This window comes from Microtus oregoni, unplaced genomic scaffold (genome assembly GCF_018167655.1).
Source record: "Microtus oregoni isolate MIOR12 unplaced genomic scaffold, Mior012 000000F_ref0000247, whole genome shotgun sequence".
Lineage (NCBI taxonomy): Eukaryota > Metazoa > Chordata > Mammalia > Rodentia > Cricetidae > Microtus > Microtus oregoni.
The window spans coordinates 63,503,336-63,515,671 of NW_024543059.1; the positions used below are offsets into that span (position 1 = coordinate 63,503,336).

The following is a 12,336-nucleotide window of genomic DNA, read 5'->3' on the forward strand; positions in this document are numbered from 1 at the left end:
GACAGGCTTTACTTTTGAATTGGAATTAAATGCTTACTATGGACAGGGCTGGTAACACAGTCAAACAAGAAAAAGGTATTGAGCATGTTCTCATGGTGCTGGCATTAAAATGGACACAAACATTACACAGACAAAGACACATATAATCTCCATTCAGCTTGCTTAGCCTTTGGGGTCCCATACAACTCCTGAAAGGATCTTTGTGCAGAGTTTTAATCCCATCAGTGTTAGGTAGAGACTGAGATAATCCTGTGGTTAGCATTCAAGCAGCATTGTTACCCCCATAACATTGAGATTGACATACTTTGATTGTTGGCATTCATCAATCCCATTATGGAGAACAGGAAAGTCAGAAAGAAATGAATATTAGCTTTAGTGGGTCTTGTGGGTAGAGTCATATAGTAAACCTTTTGTTGTTATCTTTGCTGCCTTGTCTTTCTGTAACTGGCTTTATGTTGGAGTGACGTACACAGGAATTAATTTTATCCAATTTCACTGCTGATGGGTGGTCAGAATAGCAGTGTGGGGTACCATCCAGAGAGGACACAAATCTCCTTCTGGTGATTTATGTCCCAGATGAAGTCTCCTGACTTGTATCTCTAAGGTTTGGGGGGCATGAGGGAAGCCCATATGTGTGCCATAGCAGGCAGCATAACCCATTTGGGTAGGCTGCAGGACCTGTACCAACTTAAGCAATGTGAGATTAGAAATCTCAGCTAGGACCTCAGATTTGATCCCAGGAAAGACAGGGGATCCCAAATATAATCTCACAGGGGGTCAACTCCTAAGGAGTATTTATAACCCAAAGAAGAGCAAAGGGGTAGATTTCCATTCAGTCCTTGCCAGTCTCTAGGTTACATCAAGATCTCCTTTAAAGCTTTTGTCAGCCAGGCTGGGACCTGATCCTGTTGCAGAAGATCCATCAGAGGGGTGAGTATGTTTTCTTAACCAGCAGGAGGAGCCCATAAAGGGAGCACAGACATTCCCCGACCCCCTTAACTCCCTGGTTCTTCTGGAGGAGCTGCTCCCCTCTGCTATGGACTCTCTCTTCCTAACCCATCCCAGCTTGCTCCCAGGAAAGCCCTCCCTTCTTCTTCCCTTCCTATGGGCCATAAGATTCCCCAAGCTCAGCCTGTTTGGGTGATGGAACAGGGTGGTGAGTGAAACCGGGCGGGCGGGAGTTCCTTTGTTTCAATAGCCTGCCAGCAGCAAGGCAGGCTTTTTGTCAGAGAGGTCCCTGGCCAGCAAGAGAACCTGATCCTATACCAGAAGATCCATCGGATAGCATTTGAAGGAAGAGATGGGCAGGTGCCAAGACAAGAATTCCTCCATCAATCTGAAAAACAGCATGAAAACACCAGAACCCAGTGATCTTACAACAGAAGGACTTGAACACCCTAATCCAGAAGAAGTGGAAAAAATTGACATTATGAAAGTGATAGAGTCCCTTAAACAACGTGTGAAAAACTCCCTTTTAAAAATGGATGAGAAGTATAACAAAAGGTTTGAAGAAATGAGTAAATTTATAAATGATACCCTGGGAAACCAAGAAAAAAATAATCAAACAGGTAATGGAAACAGTTCAAGAATTGAAAACTGAAATGGAGGCAAGGAAGAAAACACAAACCGAGGGCCGGCTGGATATGGAAAATCTAGGTCAATGAACAGAGACTACAGAAACAAGCATAACCAATAGAATACAAGAGATGAAAGAGTCTCAGATGCTGAAGACACCATAGAGAAAATAAACTCACTGATCAAATAAAACATCAAATCCAACAAATTCTCATCACAAAACATTCAGGAAATATGGGACACAATAAAAAGACCAAACCTAAGAATAATAGGGATAGAAGAAGGAGAAGAATTACAGCTCAAAGGCCCAGAAAATATACTTAACAAAATTATGGAAGAAAACTTTCCCAACATAAAGAAAGATATTCCTATGAATATTCAAGAAGCATACAGAACACCAAACAGACTGGATCAAAAAAAAAAAAAAACATCCCCTCACCATATAATAATCAAAACACAAAAAAAACCATACAAATTAAAGAAAGAATATTAAAAGCTGCAAAGGAAAAAGGTCAAGTAAATTATAAAGGTAAACCTATCAGACTTACACCAGACTTCTCTATGGAAAACATGAAAGCCATAATGCCCTGGATAGAGGTACTGCAGAAACTAAGAGACCATGGATGCAAGCCCAGACAAGCTATCATTCATTATCAATGGAGAAAACAAAATACCCAAGAAGAAAAAAAATAAACAATACGCAGCTGCAAATCCAGCCTTACAGAAAGTAATAGAAGGAAAATCACAACCCAAGGAATCCAACATTGCCAACACTGCCTACAATAAATCAGACATCTAGCGACTCTTCACCAGCACAACTAGAAGAAGGGAAACACACAAACTCAACTACCGAAAATAATAATAATACTAACCGGAGTCAAAAACCACTGATCATTAATATCACTTAATATCAGTGGACTCAATTCACCTATGAAAAGGGGCAGGCTAAGAGATTGGATATGAAAACAGGATCCAACATTCTGCTGTTTACAAGAAACACACCTCAACCACAAAGACAGACATCTACTAAGAGTAAAAGGTTGGGAAAAGGTTTTTCAAGCAAATGGACCTAAGAAACAAGCAGGTGTAGCCATACTAATTTCTAACAAAGTTGACTTCAAACTTAAATCAATCAGAAGAGATGGAGATGGACATTTTATACTCATAACAGGAATAATTCATCAGGATGAAGTCTCAATCCTTAATATCTATGCCCCTAATATAAAATCACCCACTTATGTAAAAGTAACACTACTGGAACTCAAGACAGACATCAAACTACACAAACTAATAGTAGGAGACTTCAACACTTTTCTCTCACCAATGGACATGTCAATCTGACAGTAATCTAACAGAGAAATAAGAAAATTAATGGAGGTAATGAATCAAATGGACTTAACAGATATCTACAGAACATTCCACCCAAATAGGAAAGAATATACCTTCTTCTCTCATGGAACCTTCTCGAAAATTGACCACATACTCAGTAACAAAGCAAACTTCCACAGTTACAAAAAAATATTAGTAACCACCTGTGTCTTATTGGATCACCATGGATTAAAGTTAGAATTCAACAACAATGCCACCCCCAGAAAGCCTACAAACTCACGGAAACTGAACAGTCAACTACTGAATCACACCTGGGTCAAGGAAGAAATAAAGAAAGAAACTAAAGTCTTCCTTGACTTTAATGAAAATAAAGACACAACATACTCAAGCCTATGGGACATTATGAAAGCAGTGCTAAGAGGAAAGTTGATAGTACTAAGTGCCCACATAAAAAAAAAATGGAAAAAGCACACATTGGAGACTTAACAGCACACCTTAAAGCTCTAGAAAAAAAAATCAGACTCACCCAGGAGCAGTAGAAGACTGGAAATAATCAAACTCAGGGTTGAAATCAACAAAATAGAAACACAGAAAACAATCCAGAGAATCAATGAAACAAAAAGCCGGTTCTTTAGAAAATCAACAAGATTGACAAACCCCTATCCAAACTAATCAAGCGACAGAGAGAAAACACACAAATTAATAAGATCAGAAATGAAAAGGGGGATATAACCACAGACACAGAGAAAATTCAGAGAATCATTAATCTTACTAAAAAAGCATATATGCCACAAAATTGGAAAATGTAAAAGAAATTGATATTTGTTTTAGATAAGTACCATATACCACAGTTAAACCAAGAACAGGTAAACAATCTAAATAGACCTGTTAGTCATGAAGAATTAGAAGCTGTTATCAAAAACCTTCCTATCAAAAAAAAAAGCCCAGTACCAGATGGTTTCAATGAAGAATTCTACCAGAATTCCCAAGAAGACCTAATACCTATACTCTTTAATGTATTTCACAAATTATAAACAGAAGAGTCAATGCCAAATTCCTTATATGAAGCTACAGTTACCCTGATACCAAAAAAAAAAACCCACAAAGACTCTACCAAGAAAGAGAATTACAGGCCAATGTCACTCATGAACATCAATACAAAAACCCCCAATAAAATACTGGCAAACCAAATCCAAGAACACATTAGAAAAATTATCCATTATGATCAAGTAGGCTTCATCCCAGAGATGCAGGGCTGGTTCAACATATGAAAATCTATCAATGTAATCCATCATATAAATAAACTGAAAGAAAAAAACATATGATCATTTCATTAGATGCTGAAAAAGCATTTGACAAAATTCAACACCTCTTTATGATAAAGGTCTTGGAGTGATTAGGCATACAAGGTTCATACCTAAATGTAATAAAAGCTATTTACAGCAAGCCGACAGCTAACATCAAATTAAATGGAGAGAAACTCAAAGCCATCCCACTAAAATCAGGAACATATCAAGGCTGTCCACTCTCTCCATACCTCTTCAATATAGTGCTTGAATTTCTAGCAATAGCAATAAGACAACTTATGGGGATCAAGGAGATTCGAATTGGAAAGGAAGAAGTTAAACTTTCATTATTTGTAGATGATATGATAGTGTACATAAGTGACCCCAAAAACTCTACCAAAGAACTCCTACAGCTGATAAACACCTCTAGTAATGTGGCAGGATACAAGATCAACTTTTTAAAAAAAAATCAATTGCTCTCCTATACCCAAAGGATAAGGAAGCAGAGAGGGAAATCAGAGAAACATCATCTTTCACGATAGCCACAAATAGCATAAAATATCTTGGGGTAACTCTAACCATGGAAGTGAAAGATCTATTGTACAAGAACTTTAAGTCTTTGAAGAAAGAAATTGAAGAGAAAACCAGAAAATGGAAGGATCTCCCTTGCTCTTGGATTGGGAGGATCAACATAGTAAAAATGGCAATTCTACCTAAAGCAATCTATAGATTCAATGCAACCCCCCATCAAAATCCCATCCAAATTCTTCACAGACCTTGAGAGGAAAATAATCAACTTTATATGGAAAAACAAAAAAAAAAACCCAGGATAGCCAAAACAATCTTATACAATAATGGAACTTCTGGAGGCATTATCATCCCTGACATGAAGCTCTATTAGAGAGCTAGAGTAATCAAAACAGCTTGGTATTGGCATAAAAACAGAGACATTGAACAACGGAATTGAATTGAAGACCCGGATATCAATTCACCCACCTATGACACCTGATTTTTGACAAAAAAGCAAAAAAGATACAATGGAAAAAAGAAAGCATCTTCAACAAATGGTGCTGGCATAACTGGATGTCAACCTCTATAAGAATGAAAATAGATTCATATCTGTTGCCATGCACAAAACTCAAGTCCAAATGGATTAAAGACCTCAATATAAATCTGACCACACTGAACCTGATATAGGAGAAAGTGGGAAGTAACCCTCAATGCATGATCACAGGAGACCACTTCCTAATTATAACCCCTGTAGCACAGACAATAAGAGCATCAATAGATAAATAGGAACTCCTGAAACTGAGAAGCTTCTGTAAACCAAAGGACACAGTCAATAAGACAAAAAGGGAGCCTACTGAATGGGAAAAAACTCTTCACCAACCCCACATTAGACAAAGGACTGATCTCCAAAATATATAAAGAACTCAAGAAACTAGACATTAAAATTCTAAATAACCCAATTAAAAAGTTTACTGAACTAAACAGAGAATTTGCATCAGAAGAATTTCAAATGGCCAAAAGATACTTAAGGATATGTTCAACTTCCTTAGCTATCAGGGAAATGCAAATCTAAACAACCTTGAGATACCATGTTGCACCTGTCAGAATGGCTAAGATCAAAAACACTAATGATAGCTTATGCTGGAGAGGTTGTGGAGCAAGGGGAAAACTCATTTATTGCTGGTAGGAATGCAAACTTGTGTAACCATTTTGGAAATCAGTGTGGCGGTTCCTCAGATAATTGGGAGTCAACCTACCTCAGGATCCAGCAACTCCACTCTTGGAAATATATCCAAAAGATGCTTAATCATACTACAAGAGCATTTGTTCAACTATGTTCATAGCAGCATTATTTGGAATAGCCAGGACCTGGAAACAACCTAGATGCCCCTCAACTGAAGAATGGATAAAGAAAGTGTGGTACACCTACACATTAAAGTACTACTCTGCAGTAAAAAATAATGACATCTTGAATTTTGCATGCAAAGGGACAAAATTAGAAAACATCATCCTGAGTGAGATAACCCAGAACCAAGATAATGCATATGGCATGTACTTGCTCATAAGTGGATACTAGTCATAAACAAAGGGCAATGAGCTCTATAGCTCAGGATCCTAGAGAAGCTAAGTAATAAGGTGAACCCAAAGAAAAACATATATAGACCCATCTGGAAATTGGAATCAGATAAAAATTTGGGAGCAGGGGATTGGGTGTTGAGGGGGCAAGAAGGGGGGTAAAGGAGAACTTGAGGAAATGGGATGGTTGAGATGAAGGAAAGACAGATATGAGAGCAAGGAAAGAGATATCCTGATTGAGGGAGCCATTATGGAGTTAGCAAGAAACTTGACTCTAGAAAAATGCCCAAGAACCTACAGGGATGAACCCAGCTGAGACCCTAAGCAATAGAGGAGAGCATGTCTGAACTGACCTTACCCTGTAGTCAGGCTGATGATTATCTTAAATATCACCATAGAACCTTCATCCAATAACAGATGGGGAACAGAGGCAATGACCCACATCGGAGCACTGGACTGAACTCCCAAGATCCATTTGAAGAGTGGAGGGAGTGAGAGTATGAGCAAGGAATTCAAGACCATGAGAGGTCATCCAATAAGATAGTTTGCTTGAGCTAATGGTAGCTCACCAACTCCAAATGAACTGGGAGTGAACAAGCATGGGAACAACCAAGCCCCTCTGACAGCTGGGGCAGACTGAGGGGCCACTGATAATGACACTGCGATATGTCTCTACTTACATATTCTGGCTTCATGGGACCCTATTCTCATTGGATGTAAGCCTTGCTCAACCTACACGTAGTAGGGAGGGCCTTGGACTTTCCACAGGGTGGGGTACATGGCACTCCCTAAGGGTTGGAGGGGTGGAGAAGGGTCTGTGGGGGGAGAGGGAGGGAACTGGGAAGAGGGAAGTGAGTAGGAATTTGGAGCGGTAATTTTTTTAAGTAATAAAAAAATCCAATGACACAATTTAATATCTCTGTGTAGTCCATGTTTATAATTTCAAATAAAAAATTCAATTAAAGGTCACATTACACTTTAGTTATAAAATAAACATGAACTGATTCACTAAATAAGCAAAACCTATTTTTATACTTAAACTTTACTTTGTTAATTTTATTTTTACCCTCCTCCCAATAGAGCACCACACTTTCAAGTATAGTTCAGTGTCAAGTTGCTTCATGGTCCAAAGTTGACCCTGGAAAAAATTTCTTGATAAGACTGGCATAAAACCAAGTGAAGGTGCATCTGGGCGTGAGTCTAGGACCTCCAAAAAACTAGGCTTGAGCCAGGACCTCTGCAGGTCATGGCATGATTCTGGGACCTTCAAGGGAGTAGGCAGGAAACAGAAACCCCTGCAGGTCTGAGTGTGAGTCTGTGACCTCTGAGGGAATAAGCCTGAGCCAGGTCCTCTGTGGATCTTGGTACACCCAAGCCTGAGAACTCCAAGGGAGTAGACCAGAGCCAGAGTCATTGATAGGACCAATCCAAGCCAGGGCCCTCTGCAGGAACGGATACAGACCAGGGACCTTTACAGAAACAGGTCTGAGCTGGCAACCTAGGCTAGAGCAGTCCTAAGACAAGAAACTCCAAGGGAGTGGAGCAAAGCCGGGGAGCGCTAAGTGACCTCCAGGAACATGGAGTGACCAACAGGGTAATTAGAACCATAGCACTGATTGTACCATGAGGAACAACCATCTGAGCTTTGGATTCACTGGAACCTAGAATATTAATCAGCAGAATCACAGACAGCCCCAACCACAACTATTACAGGAAAAGATAAGTAGAAAAGGTAAGAACACATGCAACACCACAAAGAGCAACATGACATCAGTTAAACAGCAAGACTTGAACAACCAAATATAGATAAAGCTGAAGAAAATGGCCTAAAAATAACTTCGGGAGAATGTTTGAAATTCTTAAAGAGGAAATGAGAAATGGAGGAAAAGACAAAAAAAAATGGAAGACATCAACAAATCCCTTAAAGAAAACCAAGAAAAAACAATCAAACATACGAAAGAAACTATTCAAGACTTAAACATTGAAATAGAGACAATAAAGAAAACACAAGCTGAGGAAATTATAGAAATAGAAATAATAAGAAAACGATCAAGAATCATAAACACAAGCATAAACAGCAGAATACAAGAGAAAGAAGAAAGAATGTTGAGCACTGAAGATACAATAGAGGAAATAGACTCATTGTAGTGAGGAGCTGCGGGCCACTTCCCGCCGCCCAGCTCCTGACCACTGTCTAGCTTTACCCAAAATAATTACATAAAAACTGTATTCTTTTAAACACTGCCTGGCCTGTTATCTATAGCCTCTTACTGCCTAACTCTTACATCTTGATTAACCCATTTCTATTAATGTGTGTAGCACCACGAGGTGGTGGCTTACCAGGAAGGATTCAGCATGTCTGACCTGGCGGCTGGCTCCATTGCGTCTGACCAACTATGCTTTCTTTCTCCCAGCATCCTGTTCTGTCTACTCCGCCTACCTATGTTCTGACCTTCCAGGCCAAGCAGTTTTCTTTATTAATTAACCAATGAAACAACAGATAGACATATGACCCTCCTCCATCAACACATCAGTCAAAGAAAACTTTAATCTAACAAAAGCTTAACCTAAAATATCCAGGAAATATGGGACACCATAAAAATGCCAAACCTAAGAATAATAGGTATAGAAGAAGGAGAAGTTAAACTCAAAAGCACAGAAAATATATTTAACAATATCATAAAAGAAAACATCACCAACATAGAGAAAGCTATGCCTACAAGAAGCATACAGAATATCAAAAAGACTGGACCAAAAAAAAAGTCCCCTCGCCACATAATAATTAAAACACTAAACACATAGAATAAAGAAAGGCTATTAAGAGCTGAAAAGGGAAAAAGCCAAGTAACATATAAAGGCAAACCTATCCGAATTACACCTGGCTTTTCACTGGAGACAATGAAAGCCAGAAGGTCATAATCAAGTGTTATATAGATTAATAGACCACAGATGCCAGCCCAGACTACTATAACCAGGAGAACTTTCAACCACCATAGAAGGACAAAACAAGATATTCCATGACACAACCAGAATTAATCAATACCTAGCCACAAACCCAGCCCTACACAAAATACTAGAAGGAAAGCTCCAATCCAAGGAACTTGGCTACATCAATAAAACACAGACAATTGATGGGATCATAGCAGCAAATCCCAAAGAAGGGGAAAATGCACAAATTAACATCACCAATAATGAAAACTAAATTAGCAGGTGATAGCAATCACTGATCATTAATATCTTTTAATATAAATGGACTCAACTCACCTATAAAAAGGCACAGGCTAGCAGATTGGATATGAGAACAGAATCCATCCTTCTGCATACAAGAAAAACACTTCAACCTCAAAGACAGACATAGTCTCAGAGTAAAGGGTTGGGAAGAAATATTCCAATCAAACAGACCTAAGAAACAAGCAGGTGTAGCTATCCTAATATTTAACACAATAGACTTCAAACTAAAATCAATCAAAAGAGACAAAGTAGGACATTTCATATTAGTCACAGGAAAAATCCATCATGAGGAAATCTCAATACTGGACATCTATGCCCCAAATAGAAGGGTGCCCTCAACTGTAAAAGAAATACTTCTAAAGCTTAAATCATACATTAATCCCAATGCACTAATATTGAGAGACTTCAACACTCCACTTCCAAAACTGGACAGGTCAGTCTGACAAAAAATGAACAGAGAAATAAGGGAACTAATAGATGTTATTTCTCAAGTAAACTTAACAGACATCTATAGAATATTCCATCCAAACAGAAAAGAATATACCTTCTTCTCAGCACCTCATGGAACATTCTCAAAAACGGACTGCATACTCGGTAACAAAACAAACCTCAACAAATGCAAAAAAAATTGGAATAACATCATTTATCTTATCAGATAACCACAATTTAAAACTAGAAGTCAACAGCAATATTAATTTCAGAAAGCCCATAAACACATAGAAATTAAACAATGCTAACCAGAATCATCAATGTGTCAAGGAAGAAATAACAGGAGAAAGTAATACTTTCTAAAATTCAATGAAAACAATCACACAACATACACAAATTTATGGGACACAATGAAAGCAATGTTTAGAGGAAAGTTTATAGCACTAAATGCCAACATAAAGAAACTGGAAAAATCCAACACTAATGAATTAACAGAACATTTGAAAACTTTAAAACAAAAAGAAGCAAACTCACCTAAGAGAACTAGGCAACAGGAAATAATCAAATTGAGAGCTAAAATCAACAAAATAGAAACAATGAAAACAATACAAAGAATCAATGAGACAAAGAGTTCGTTCTTTGAGAAAATCAACAAAATAGGCAAACCTTTATCCAAACTAACCAAAAGGCAAAGAGAGAATATCCAAAGTAACAAAATCAGAAATGAAAAGGGGAAGATAGCAAAAGACATGGAGGAAATACAGAGAATAATCAGGTCCTATTTAGAAAACCTATATTCCACAAAATTGGAAAACTTAAAGGAAATGGACAACTTTCTGGATAAATGTCACTTACCAAAATTAAATCAAGATCAGATAAGCAAATTAAACAGACCTATAACTGCTGAAGAAATAGAAACAGTCATCAAAAGTCCCCCAACCAAAAAAAGCCCAGTACCACATGGTTTCAGCTCAGAATTCTACAAGATTTTCAAAGAAGAACTAATATCAATACTCCTCAAATTATTTCACACAATAGAAACAGAAGGAACATTGCCATACTCTTTTTATGAGGCTACGATTACCCTGATATCCAAACCACAGAAAGACATTACTAAGAAAGAAAATTACAGAATAGTCTCACTCATGAACATTGATGAAAAGATACTAAATAAAATACTGGCAAATCAAATCCAAGAACACATCGGAACCATCATCCACCATGGTCAAGTCGGCTTCATCCCAGATATGCAGGACTGGTTCAACATACAAAAATCTATTAATGTAATCCACCATATAAACAAAGTGAAAAATAAAAGCACATAATCATCTCACTAGATGCCAAAAGCTCTTTTGACAAAATACAACATCCATTTGTGATAAACGTCTTGGAGAGAGCAGCAATACAAGGAACACACCTAAACATAATAAGGCCGTATACAACATGCCAGCAGCCAACATCAAACTGAATAGAGAGAAACTCCCAGAGATCCCACTGAAATCAGGAACAAGACAAGATTGTCCACTCTCTTCATATTTATTCAATATAGTTCTTGAGGTCCTAGCTAGAGGAATAAGACACCAAAAGGAGATCAAGAGAATAAAAATCAGAAAAAAATAAGTCAAACACTCACTATTTGCTGATGATATGATAGTTTTCATAAGCAACCCCAAAAATTCTACCAAGGAACTTCTACAACTCATAAACACTTTCAGTAATGTAGCAGAATACAAGACTAACTAAAAAAAAAAAATCAGTACCCTACTGCACACAGATGATAAAAGGGCTGAGAAAAACATCACCCTTTACAATAGCCACAAATAGTATAAAATATCTCAGAGTAACTCTAACCAAACAAGTGGAAGACTTGTATGACAAGAATATTAAATCCTTGAAGAAAAAATTTGAAGACGACACCAGAAAGTAGAAAGATCTCCCATGCTTTTGGGTAGGTAGGATTAACATAGTAAAAATGTCAATCTTCCCACTTTCTCTTCTATAAGGTTCAGTGTGGCTGGTTTTATGTTGAGGTCTTTCATCCATTTGTACTTGAATTTTGTGCATGGTGATAGATATAGGTCTATTTTCATTCTTCTACATGTTGATATCCAGTTATGCCAGCACCATTTGTTAAATTTGCTTTCCTTTTTCCATTTGGTATTTTTTGCTTCTTTGTCAAAAATCAGGTGTTGAAGGTGTGTGGATTAATATCTGGGTCTTTGATTCAGTTTCATTGATCCTCCTGTCTGTTTTTAGGCCAATACCAGGCTGTTTTCAGTACTGTAGCTTTGTTGTAGAGTTTGAAGTCAAGGATTGTGATGCCTCCAAAAGTTCTTTTTTTGTAAAGGATTGTTTTGGCTATCCTGGGTTTTTTGCTTTTCCTTATGAAGTTAAGTACTGT

At 37.7% G+C, this 12,336-nt stretch overlaps 1 protein-coding gene across 1 annotated transcript in view; it reads left to right on the forward strand.

The window, feature by feature from the left end:
• The window catches only part of LOC121465645 (guanylate-binding protein 2-like), a 146,245-nt gene that overhangs the window by 109,294 nt on the left and 24,615 nt on the right, over positions 1–12,336 (forward strand).